We start from the raw sequence: 14398 nt of genomic DNA on the forward strand, positions 1-14398 counted from the left end.
CACTCTAGTTGCCCTCAAATGGAGAATCATCTTGCACCAAATTGGAAAAACTCCACCAAATTAACATTAGACCATTTAACATTAACAAAAACGTTTTACAAAATTTTACAGATAAAGAAACTGAGGTTTGGAAAGCCTGTTGTTTTCCAAGGATCACAGCAGTAATGAGTGTCAGATATGGGATATGAACTTGGACACGCCAAATTGAAGGCTCTGACTATACCACAGCACCCCTAAAATACATCTGGGGGCCAGAAAATATATAATTATTCTGGAAACCAATTGAATGATCCCCAATCAACTGAGGACCAGTGTTTTGATGCCAGCTAACTGTCTTCCCTATAACCAGAACCAGTTCCTTCCTTGGAATTCGCAACATAAGCTCTGAATTCTCAGGACCTCTCTACCCTCTTCCATTCTCCTGGTCCCTTCAATCTATCCTCTCCCACATTTGGCAAAATCCCCTTTATCTCTGGCTACATCAATTCAAAAAAACTTTTATTCAAAGTGCCTACTTTGTATTAATACATTAAGTACCTACTGTCTGTCAGGGAAAAACGAAAAACCTTTAAGAATTTACATTCTGCACCAGCCCTGAAGTCAGGAGGACTTGAGTTCAAATTATGCCTCAGACACTTAACACTTCCTAGCTGTGTGACCCTGGGCAAGTCACTTAAACCCAACTGCCTCAGCAAAAAAAAAAAAAAAAAAAATTACATTCTGTTAAGGTCATTGGATTTGAAAATCATTTCTTCAATACCTATTATGTGTCAAGTACTGGAGAAACAAATAGAAAAGGGAGATTACCCCTGTCATGAAGTCCAATGGGGGAGACCAACCCTATGGGAAAGGGTGGCAAGGAAAGAAGTTTTCATCTAGGAAGTGGTGAGTGGAACCACAGTAAAGAATTGTTATATCCCCTCTAGAAGCAATGATTTTGTTTATTTAGCTATTGTAGTCTAAGGTACATAGCGAGATCCTGGGGTAGATGACAGCATGGGATATGAAGTAGGGTCTGCAACCAGCTAGGTATAATAGGTAAAATAAATCTGTGCTTATTTTCAAAACAGTGTGCAAATTGTGTATAATATAGGCACAAGTGAGTAAATATAAAGTGTGAAAATAATTCTAGATGGAGAAACCATCGGTCATGGGAAGGCTTTACAGAGCTGAGTACATCTAAGCTCTTTTGAAGGAAGCTAGGGATGGTAAGAGACAGGGCGACAGAGTTGAGGGAAGAATCACTTTGCCAAGTTTCCCAGGCAGATGATGGATGTTAACAATTTAACTGGCTTGATCTCTAAACTGAATAACTGGAACCACACAAAACAGGCCTGGAGACAGCTTTTAGAGATCAGTTAGCTGTTTAATTAATCCCTTTCAGAGTGAGGAATACAATTTGCAAACTGCAAGTTCTCCTGGACAGGAGACCTCCATTTGGTGCGGAATAGATAGAGGTTTTATATACAAGTGGAAATCCAATCATTTTCAGGGTGTGATTAATTTCCCATAACACACCTGTGGATGGACAACAATTCTTGAATTATTTCCTATCTTGCGGGTCCTGACCACTCCCTGCTCCAGGGCAGAACCAGGGTTCTGTGATGGGAAGTTTTCTGTAGCCCTTAATTCATTTCACTTATTATATACAGGTACAATCCAATCTAAGAATGTAGTCATTATCAGAATGGTTGATAATTTTAGGCTGCATTGTGAGTTTCTGCCGCCTAAGCCAGAAAAGGGACCTCTGAGAAATCTAAATTTTTAGTATATTCATTACACATCAATAATTGTGAAAATCATAATCATATTTACAATGTGCAAAAGAATATGACTAATTGAAACTGTAAAAATGGGTGGAAGGTTGTGGATTTTGTTTAACTTACATAGTAAAAGTTAGATCTAGTTTTTTAGGAATACTGATTTGGTCACTGCACAAAGAATGAACTATTGAAGAAAGACAGAAAAAGGAAGACCAATAAGGCAGCTCTTGTAATAGGTCCAGGCAAGAGGCGATACAAGCCTGATTAATAATAATTGACATTTGGTAATTTATTTACAGTTATCTCATTTGAGTACTATCAAAAAACCCAACCAAAACGTGATAGACATTACTACTTTATAGATCAAAAAACTGATGTAAAGAGACAAAATTATTTGCCAGAGGGGGAGACAATGGCTAATCTGACTTCTATCCTGACTTCAAGTCTAGTGTTCTATCCGCTAAGCTGAATCAGGATTGTGTGAGTTGAGAGTTGGGGACCAATTCTAGAAATGTTATAGAATTAGAATCAGCTATTCTATGGCTCCCCTCCTTTGTCTTAGGTCAAAATTTCATTCCCAACTGACCACTTTTCCTCTTCTATCTTATCTCCCTTATGATATAAATCCTTGAGGACAGACACTGGAAGACTGATGGTGCTATTAACTAAATAGGAGAGGTGTAGAAGAGGGACAGTTACGGGATGGAGGGTGACAACGAAGATAGAAAATCCATTCTAGACAGGTGGTGTTTCAGGTGCTTGAAAGAGTAGATGTCCAGCAGATATTTGGTGATACAGGACTGAAGGAACAGAGAGAAAGAAAGGGGGATTAAGACTGGAAAAGTATATTTGTAAATTACTGGTGGAAGGGAACCCTTGGGAGCTCATAACCTCAGTGAGGGATCCAAGAGAGATTCAAGACAAATCTAGAAATTTTCAAGTGGAGAAAACTAAAGGGAAAATAGAAAATGTGAAACATAAGTACCAAAGTTTTAACAAAAGTCTTGATTTTCACACATCACCCAAACCTATTTTTATTCTTCCAACTTGCCCAAAGAGTTTTGGTTAAAGAGGCCGTTTCCAGTCTTTGCCCAAAACTGCTCCCGGAGGCTTCATAACCTTCATTGCTGCTGACATCACTATCACCTTTCCTAGAGGTCTCAATGGCTCCAGCCCCAGCCTGATTGGGGCTTCCTTTAATAATCCAAGTTAAGGCTGGCTCTATCCTTAGATCATCTTGGAATTTCAGTGATGAAGAGAGCTTACACCCGATCCTTTACCCTTTGGTAAAGGATAAAAAGAGGTACTGACTTGCACAAAGAGATAGCTAATGCATCACAGAATTGGGATGAAACTAGTTTTTTTGACTTCAAATTTAATATACTTTTCACTACCTCTTGATGTTTAACCCACTTGTTTATAATTCTAGGGCTACATCCAGGCTCCTTTGTGGCTGATACTGAGCAGATTATGTCAAATCCTAATACAGGAGAGCAGTTTAGTTCAACAATATAACAACAAAATATTTTGATGCGGAGTGCCCATATTCAAATTCAGTTTATCCCACTTAACTATCCATGTGATCTTAAGTCATTTGACCAGGGCCTTAGTTCCCTCATTTTTTAAATGAAGAGTTGGGAGATAGATTATCTCTAAAGGCCTTCCCTGGTCTAAATCTATCATCTTATGATCCAATGTTTCAATTTTATTGAAATACATAATCACGCAAGAGAGAGTTGGTCTAACTATTCACACAAGAATTACGATTTGTAATTGGCTGGACCACCCACAGAGCTGATCAATCACTACATATATCTTGCACAATGAAGAGGAATAGTAAATTGATCCATAATTGATTCCGAGGAAGAGAACAGGAGGCCATTTGGGAAGTCTTGCAGCTCTTTCAATGACCCTGTCTGAAACAAAACTTCATGTTTCTGACACTGAATATTCTTCCTATGATTATATATATGTGCAAAACATAGAATACTGTGATGTCCAGAGACTCGAAACTTCAGGGCACTTAAAAACAATGGAGAGACATATGGTGGGTCTCTAGATAGACTGGAGCATGCTATCAAGATGAATTGCACACAAGAAGTGTCATGAAAGATGTCATCAAAGAGATAAAACCAGAAAAGATGGGCCAACTATGTAATAATAATAATAGTCACATTTATGTACTGTTTTCACAACTGAAAACCACTTTGCAAATATCTCATTGGATCCCATACAACAACCCTGAGAGGAAGAGGTTACAATCCTCATTTTACAGTTGAGGAAACTGAGTCAGAAAGGGTTACTTGTCCAGGTATCACAGAGGTAGCAAGTATTCAAGGCCAAATTTGAACCCCAGGCTTAGGGCGCTCTGCTCTACCAAGCTAGCCACTTCATATAACCAGGGTAACAACTGGTTATGAAAAGGACTTGTGTTGCATCAAAATTGTTGAGAGAGTAGAAGCAGCCTCCCATCTGTTAGAGAGTGACCATCCTGTGGAGGATTTATGGCACAATTGTGTAGGTGTCACATAGAATGAGGACAAGTGGGTGAGTTAGTATTGAAATATAGTAGTTGGTCCTAGTCTGATAGTAGGACCATCAAAGTCTGACTTCTGACTCTTCCTTTCTCAAAACTATCTCCTCTCCCTACTCCCAACTTCCTATTTCCTTCCTTGAGAAGGTCTAGCCATGATACTCAATCTACCAAGTTATTCTCAGACTGTTCCTCCTCCACACCAGCCTTTGATTCTGGATTCACTAACAGTTTTTGAGTTTTGTCTCTCTATAACAAAACCCTAGCACAAGTTCACAATAGAATGTACTTAATATCAAAGGAGAGATGAATAAAATTGAAATTCAGGAAAACATTGAACTAATAAAACTAGGAGCTCCTTTTATGAGAAAAATAAAAGATAAACCAAGAGTTTAATTTTAAAAGGAAAGAAGAAAACCAAATTATCTGCATCAAAAATGATAGAGGTGAATTTACCACCAGTGAATAGGACCATTATTATCAATTGTTTTGCCTAACTAGATGCCAAATCTGATAATCTAAATAAAATAGATAAATATTTATAAAAATATAAATTGCCAGATTAATAAAAGTGAAATAAAATATTTAAATAACCTGCTTTGGAAAAAGAAATTAAATAAGTCATCAAAGAACTCCCCAAGAAAAAAAATCCCCAGGGCTAGATGGATTCACAAGTGAAATCTACCTAACAGTTAAAGAATTTTAATCCTAATACTATATAAACTGTTAGAGAAAATGGTGAAGAAGGTGTTCTACCAAATCGCTTTTATAACACAAATATGGTACTTATTCCTAAATCATGAAGTCCAAAACCAGAGAAAGAAAACCAGAGACCAATTTCTCTAATGTATATTGCTACAAAAAATTTAAAATACCAGCAAGGAGAATTCAGCAATATGTCAAAAGAATCACACAGTATGACTGGGTGGAATTAATACCAGGAATGCAGGGCTAGTTCAATTTTAGGAAAACTGTTAGCATAACTGACCAAATTAATAGCAAAACCAAAAGAAATCATGATTACTTCAATAGATGCACGAAAAGCCTTTGACAAAATATAATACCCATTTCTACTTAAAAACACCAAGGTATATAGGAATAAATTGAACTTTCCTTTAAATAACAAAAAGTATTTATCTAAAATTATCAACAGACATTACCTATAATGGAGGCAAGCTAAAAGCCTTCTCAGTAAAATCAAGGATAAAGTAAGGATGCCCATTAATATTACTGTTATTCAATATGGTGCTAGAAATACTAGTTATAAGCAATAAGAGAAAAAAAGAAATTGAAGGAATTAGAACAGACTTGAGGAAAAAAGATTATCACTATTTGCAGATGATATGCAATCCTAGAGACTAATAAAAAACTAATTAAAATGACTAATGACTTTGTCAAAGTTCCAAAATATAAAATAAACCCACATCAATTATCAAGGTCTCTATGTATTACCAACAAAGCCCAGCAGCAAGAAATAGAGAAATTCCATTTGAAATAACTGCATAACAATAAAAAAAAAAATGGGAGTCTGCTTGCCAAGATAGATCCAGGAACTATATGAACTCAGTAACACAACACTTTTCAGAGTCCCATCTAAACATTGGGGAAAAACATCCACATTAATTGCTTATGAATAAGTCAATGTAATAAAAATAACAATTCTACCTAAATGAATCTACTTTTTCAGTGCTATTCCAATCAAACTATTGAAAAGTTATTTTATAAAGATAGAAAAAATAATTGAAATTCATGCAGAAGAACAAAAAGCCAAGAATATCCAGAGAAACAATGAAAAAAAAATTAAGGAAGATGGATTAGCTGTGTCAGATCTCAAATTGTATTATAAACTAGTAATCAGCAAAATAATCTGGCACTAGTTAAGGATTAGTGGTGATTCAGTGGAATAGATTAGGCACAAAATACATCATAGGAAATGACCATAATAATTTAGTGTTTAATAAGCAAAAAGTTCCAAGCTTTTGGGAGAAGAACTCATTATTTGACAAAAACTGCCGGGAAAAACTGAAAAACAGTACGACAGAAACTAGGTATAAAGGAACGTCTCATTTTCTATACCAAAATGAGGTCAAAATGGATACAAGAGTGATATCATTAGCAAATTAGGGAAACATGAAGTAGTTTACTTATCAGATCTATGGATAAGAAAAGAATTTAGGTCCAAATGAGACAGAGTATTATAAGCTATATTATGAATAATTTTCATTATATTAAAAATATTCTGCACAAACAAAACTAATGCAACTAAAATTAGAAGGAAAGCAGAAAGTTGAGGGAAAAATTTTTACAGTAAGTATCTCTGATAAAGGCCTCATTTATCAACTATCTAGAGAACTGATTCAAGTTTATAAAAATACAAGTCACTCCCCAACTGATAAATAATCAAAGCATATGATCAGGCAGTTTTCAGACAAAGAAATCAAAGCTATCTATAGTGATATGAAAAAATACTCTATATTACTATTAATTAGAGAAAGGCAAATTAAAACAACCCTGAGGTACCACTTGATACCTATCATATTGACTAAAATGACAGAAAAGGGCAATGATAAGTGTTGGAGAGAATGTAGGAAAATTGGGTGGAGTTGGGTGGGAAAAGGGACTGATTCAACCCTTCTGGAGAGCAATTTGGAACTATGTTCAAAAGGTTATAAAATTGTGCGTATCTTTTGATCTAGCAATACCACTACTGAGATGGTATTCCAAAGAGATATAGATATAGATATATAGATATGAAAGAAAAGGATTTCTTTGTACAAAAATATATAGCAGCTCTTTTAGTAGTGGCAAAGAACTGCAAATTGTGGAGATGCCCATGAACTGGCAATTATTGTGCAATAAAAAATGATGTGTAGGATGCTTTCAGAAAACCCTGGAAAGACTTACATGAACTGATGAAGCAGAGTGAAGTGAGCAGAACTAGACCAATCTTGTATACCAGAACAGCAATATTGTATGATGCACAACTGTGAATGACTTAGCTATTTTCAGTAATACAGTAATCCAAGACAATCCTTAAAAACTCATGATAAAAAATACTATTTACCTCCTGAGAAAGAACTGATGGAGTTTGAATGCAGATTGAAGCATATTCTTTTTTGCTTTCTTTTCTTTTACTTGATTCAAATTTTCTTCCATGCAGGAGAGAATTTGGAACTGAAAAAAAATTTTTTAAATGAATGTTAAAAATTCTCTCTACATCTTATTGGGGAAAAATAAAATATTTAAAATAAAACATTTCATATCTACGATAATAATAGGCCACCAATTCTCAAACTTTTTAGTCTAAAATATTTAAATTTAAAATAAAAAACCTATTGCTTCAACATAAGTAACATGTTTTTAATGGAAATTATATTTCCAAAAAATTAATGAGAGGACTGGCATTGTTTTGTTTATTTTTTAATATCTCTTTAATATTTCAGTTAATGGATGACAGATGGAATCTCATGTCTACTACTACATTCAATCTGTTATGATGTGTTGTTTAAAGTATGTGAAAAATGTCTGGCATAACAAGTCTGGCATAATATTTTAAAAAGCAAATGACATCTTAGTATTATTATGAAAATACTCTTGACCTTTCAGGGATCATCTAAAAGGGTCTCAAGGATCTCCAAGGGCCTGAGGATCACACTTTGAAAATTTTCTACCAAGAGCCTTCAGAAGGGTTGTTTTCTCACACTCATTAATGCCTTACATTCCAACATTCTTAATGAATTTGTTTGATTTTAAGCACTGCTGCCTACAACCTCACCTTCAATAATAATAGTACTGTAAGATACTGCTTTTTTCCATACCAGTCTTTGCAGTTGACTTTTCAAAGGGTCTTCCATCTCTTTTGCTGGATAGAATATTTAGTGAAATTAGCATTTGCTTATGGACTCTGTCCTGTTAAGACCAAACTGCCTTTCAAATCTTTGTGAGCTTTCTTGCCAGATGATCTCAGGAATTATAATTTTTATATTTTGCATGATTCTAAATTCTATGGTTAAGATTTTCAGAGACTCATTCCCCAATTTGGTTAGCCACGGCTGATGTAGGACTCTGATATCATTTCTAACTCAATATCCTATGTATCTTCCCTACAGACATGGCTCCTTCTCTGAGAAATGTTCTAACTCAAGCCTGTGGTTGAACCCTGATGTAATGTTATACTCTGTGGCATGAGGAAGCTTCTTAATATATGAAAGCTATCTCTTGCATTTCCAATTTTTACTCTCCAGTGAATCTTATCATTTATCTCCATATATTCTGTTTCTAATTAACATCATTTTAACTCTGTGAAGTGTTCTCTTCTCCCCAATAAGAGTTTTGGTAATCAGACTCCAATTATTATTGGAAACCTCTTCCTAAATGGAATTATAGGATGGTATACATTCTCATCTAATTTATAGAAATTGGTTAAAATTTTATTTTTTTCTCTTTAAATCTTTTAATAATTCAAATTTTGGTAAAAATTTCCAGTGTCCAATAAAACAACCTCCATATTTTTATTCTTCAAATAAATGACATTCTTTAATTAAGGGCTTTCTGTATGCCTCTGTCTTCATTATTATAAACCCATGTTCGGCACATTACATTTGATTACACATTACATTCCACACATTATGTTTAGATTGTTCTTATCAGCCCCCTATACTTAATAATAAGTAGAATCAATCAACAGACATTAATACGTAAATATTCAAATAATTACAAATTACATTCCAGGAATGGTTTAATTTGTAAAAGGAAAAACACATTGTAAAATTATTTTTTAAAAATTCAAAATATTTTTCTTTAGTGGATTCTTATTACACTGATTATCCAATAAATCCCAGGTGTATTTCACCATTGGGTGTCTGCCAATGCAAAGGTCACCCCTAATAAATCCCAAGCGATTTCTGTACTACATAATAGCTATATTCTATACCTGATATGGGGACCCAATAGTGTTGCTTCTTGGATTCAACATGGACCACCTATTAATCTTTAACCCATTAATCATCCCAATCTGCCTGCACACTGACAGGTCTTACTTCCCAGAGAAGACCACCAAGTAACACTATCACAAACACTCTCAGTGTCTTAGGCTTAATTTTTTGTGTGAAAGATAACACTACTCCCTACTCATCACTGTAGCTCCTGAGCCCCCACTAGTGGGATTCCAAATTATACAAAATTCATCACAATGATAACATTAATTCTTAAACCAATTGCTAAATAATAAGATAAAATCTATAGTAATCAGTTCTTCACAGTTATTCCACATAAGGCAATTCAGGGATAATCAATACATTCCAGTTAACACATAAAACTGGGTCACGGTTTTTCATCATTGCATGTAATATATTTAGCAAAGAGGCACATGAGTGAGAACAACTCATGTATTTGAGGAATATCACAACTCTGGAATACAGGTTTTGATGTCTTGGTCCTTCCATGAATAATTGGCACTGCAGGAAGCTGTTTCTGTTTTTCCTGACCACTTGTTTTCTAATCCTCTCTATCACATCTATCTGCTCCTCTTTTACTCTCCAAATGATAAAGTAGCAACAAGTTTTTTTAACTAATGATCCCCCTTAAAAAGATACTTTTATTTTTTTTTATACTTTTATAATGATAAACAGTTTTATTTGTGCCAGAGAAGACTCAAGCCCCACACACTGGCTTCCTAAACAAATAATCCTAACCCACCTCTTCACTCAACTGTTGGCTACAATGTCCAATCCGTTTCTTCTAACAATGTAGCAAATATAAAGCAAAACTGCTAGATACAAAGAAGCCCAGGCAGCTCTTCCTCAACTGAATCTGTGTTTTCCCATTTAAACCAAAGAGAACATGACTGAACACACAGCCAGATGTCTCAGAGAAGTTTCACTTTCTGAAAATGTCTATCAATTAGCAAACATTGATTTAATGTTTACAATGTTTCAAGCACTATGTTAAGTGCAGGGAGTACAAAAATAGGGAAAAGACAGTCTACTCTCAAGGAACTCAAATTCTAATGGAGGAGACTAGGAAACAAATATGTTCAAAACAGGATAAATTGGACATGAATAAAAAGAGAAAAGGCACTGGAATTAAGAGGGGTTAGAAAAGGTTTTCTGTAGAAGGTGGTAGTACCTTATATAGTACCTTCTAGGTACCAGGCACTGTGGTAAGAATGTTACAAATAAGAACAATTTGTGTTTTTTAACCCTTTACCATTTGATAAAGGGTTAAAAGAAGGAAGAATACCTTCTTGAAGAAGGCCATGACCTCAGAATATAATTTAATCTTTATAGCAATCCTACAAGATAGGTGCCATCATGATTTTTATTTTACAGGTAAGGTATGAGTTGTACGTAAGTGAAGGTGGTGTTTTAGTTGGGACTTAAAGGAAACAAGGGAGGTCAATAGATAGAGCTGAAGAGAGCATTCTAGAAATGGGGGACAGCCAGAGATAATGTCCATAGTTGAGAGATGGTGTGTCTTGTTCATGGAACAGTGACTGTTCCAGTGACTGCATCCAAGAGTACATATCAGGAAGTAAGGAATAAGAGCATTGGAAAGGTAGGAGGGGATAGATCATGAATGATTTTGAAGGCCAAACAGCATCTCATATTTCCTCCTGGAAGTGATAGGGAGCCACTGGAATTTATTGAGTAGGAGAACAGCATGTATGGATTTTAGAAAAATCACTTTGGCAGCTAAAGGGAGGATGGACTAGAGTGGGGACTACCAAAGGCGAATGCCACAGTCCAGGAGGAGTGATGAAGGTCAGCACTAGAATAGCAACAGTGTCAGAAGAGAGGAAAGGGGCTTATTTGAGAGGTGTTGCAAAGGTAAAATTAATAGGTATTGGCAATAACTTGGGAATGAGTGGTAAGAGATAATGAGGAATCCAAGATGATTCCTAGGTTACCAGTCTAGGACCTGAGAAGACAGTATTCCTTCTACAGTAATAGAGAAGGGGTGGGCTGAGGGGAGGTCTTGAAGGAGGGGTAAGACAATGAGTTCTATTTGGAACATAGAGTTTAAGATGTCTACTGAACATCCAAATTCAAGATGTATGAAAGTCAACTGGAGATGCAAGACTGGAGGTCAGCAGAGAAATTTGGTTTGGAAAGATTTGAGTATCATTAGCATAAAGATGGTAATTAAATCCACAGAACTAAGATCATTAAGTGAAGTAGTATTAGAGTAGTAGTAGAGAAGAGAAGAGAGCCCAGGAAGGATACTTACATTTAGAGGGCATAATCTGGAGAAGGAAGAGCCAGTAAGAGTCTGAGAGGAGCGTCACAGAGATCTAGGAGAGAATACTGTCCCAAAAATGGAAAGAAAAGATTCTCAAGGAAGAGAGAGTGATCTACAATATCAAAGGCTACAGAGGCAAAGGCCAAGGACAATGAATGCTGAGAAAAAGCCTTTTAATCTGGCAACTAACATTAGTAACATTAGGGAGAGCAGTTTTAGTGGAATCCAGATGGTAAAGGGTTAAGAAATAGATGAAAGAAGAGAGAGCAGAGGAGGCATCTATTGTGAGGAGTTTGACTGTAAAGAGTAGAAGAGATATAAGTAGGAAATGGAAGGATAAAGTAAAGGGGTTATTGTTGTTGTTTTGTTTTTTTTTTTTTTGTTTTTTAAGGATAAAGGAGAATGTTTGTAGACAATTACAGCCAGGGGAGAGAGAAAGAGACAGAGACAGAAACAGAAAGATAGATACAGAGTCAGAGACATAGAGACAGAGACAGAGACACAAAGAAAGAGAATCAGAGACAGAGAGAGACAGAGACAGACAAAGACAGACAGAGAGAGACAGAGAAAATAAAATTTAGAGTTGGACAGGTAGCCTGTTGGTTTATAAACTTATAAAATAACAAAACATTAACAAATGGAATGTTCCTTGAGAACAAGAGTTTATATCCCAGCAGCCAGCACAATGCCTGGCACATGCCGTCCCCTGTGCAGACGCTCCATCTCAGTCGTGCTTGTTAACCACAGCTGTTGCTCTCATCCAGGACTTTATTCCCTTGTCTCTCTATACTACTCCACTAGGTGACCTCATCGAACTCTAGAGATACAATTATCTTCTCTAAGCACTGATTCTTTTCTCTCTCTGTCTCTCAACTGTGTGTCTTTCCATCTATCTGTAAGTCTGTCACTCTTTCTCTGTCTCTGTGTCGTTCTCTTCCTCTCTCAAATTTCAATAGTATTTTATTTTTCCTATGATGTATATAATTTTCAACATTCATTCTCGTAAGATTTTTGATTCCATTTTTTTCTCCCTCTCACCCTCACCTCCCCCTTCCCCAAGACAGCAAGCAAACTGATATAGGTTATGCAGGTACAATCATTTTCAACATATTTTCATATTGTCATGTCATTAAAAAAAAAAAGATCAGCACAAAAGAGAAAAAACAAACAAAAGTGATAAAAAAAATACCATGCTTTGATCTGCATTCACTCTCTATAATTCTCTCTGGATGCAGACGACATTTCCCATCCAGAATTTATTGGAATTGCCTTGGATCTTTGCATTGCTGAGAAGAACCAAATCTATCTCAATTGATCATCACATAATCTGTTGTTACTGTGCACAGGGTTCTCTTAAGCAGAGTGGGAAAGATCAATCTATTGGAGAAGACAGGTTGGAATGGGATCACTTGAACAGGTTTACTTTGATAAAGAATGAGGCCTTGATAATATAAGACAAGTGTGAAGGAAAAGAAAAAGGCAAAAGGTTCCAAAGTGATAGGAGATGAAGGAGAGGAAAGAAAAGGGAGCTCACAGTGAATGACCTCACTGTTTCTATAAAATGTGAGATGAAGTTCTTAGCTAAGAGAGCAAAAGGAAGGAGAATCATAGGAGGTTTGAAGGGGCAAAGTGTAGAAGAGCTATTTTGCAGAGTAGAAGAGTAACAATGAGAGCCAAGTTGAGATTGTATAATATAAATTTGTAGTGGATCCAATCATCGTGGATCCATTTCTCCACTTTCATTCAATAGCATGTGTGTAGACACAAAGGTGATAAATGGTGGGGATCATCCAAGTTTGAGGCTTGACTGAGTATAATTGGCAATATGGTAAGAGGATGAGGGATGAGAGAGAAGGAGAGTAGAGAACACTAAATCTAATAGGAAGAATTCAACTATCTTTCAATGTATCTTTTCCTAGCCTATCTATAGCCTCTCCCAAACAGCAAAAGCCTTCCTATCAGCTTACTCCTTTTGCTAGGGTTTTGTCCCATTTCTCCTCTTCTTTTGTCCCCTTAACTGTTCCTGTTGTCACTGTCTCCTCTCCTACTGGGTTCTTCCTTCAATAGCTCAAATCAGAGCCTCTTGATGCTCAATGATTCATCTTTCCCTTATGAGATAAAACTCTCAGTACCTGAGGATTAAAAATATTTCTTTGTAGGAATCAGACAAACTCCCTCTTTTCACGCCCTCACCCCACCCCTTCCCTATCTCCAGCTGACAACACAAGTATAGTCAATCAAAACAAATTTCCATATTGGCTATGTCCTAAAAATTTTGTCTCATTTTGCATTCTGAGTTCTTTACCTCTCCATCAGGAGGTGGTTAGTATGTTTCATCATTAGTCCTCTGGAATCCTGGTTAGTCATTATGCTGATAAGGGTTCAGCACAATAACATTTGTCAGATCTAAATATTATAACTTGTTCTTCCATTTGCCAATTTTTGTATACTCTCCTCAAATCCTCATGTTTTGTCATATAAAAAAGAGCTATAAACATATCTGTATATCCTTAAAGTTTGTTTTGTTTTAGATTAATCTCTCCCTTAAATTCTAATTCCTCACCCCTTCTCTTTTTTCCTCCATTTTTCATGTTGAGTGAAATGGATTTTTCTAACCAACTCTGCATATGTATATTATTCCCTCTTTTGATTGGTTCCCATGAAATTCATGTATCAGTTTAACCCCCCCCCAACCCCTCATCTTTAGTTGTATAGATTTTTACTTGTTCACCCTCATTATATCAGAGAATTTCCCCTGATCTTCTTTTCACTTTTCCTCCTTGCTCAGTGTATTCTTTTCTCCTGTTCTTGATATCTTCAAGAAATAACAGAACCATTCAGGTCTAATTGGACTCCCTATATA

Source organism: Antechinus flavipes, chromosome 3, assembly GCF_016432865.1.
Source record: "Antechinus flavipes isolate AdamAnt ecotype Samford, QLD, Australia chromosome 3, AdamAnt_v2, whole genome shotgun sequence".
NCBI lineage: Eukaryota > Metazoa > Chordata > Mammalia > Dasyuromorphia > Dasyuridae > Antechinus > Antechinus flavipes.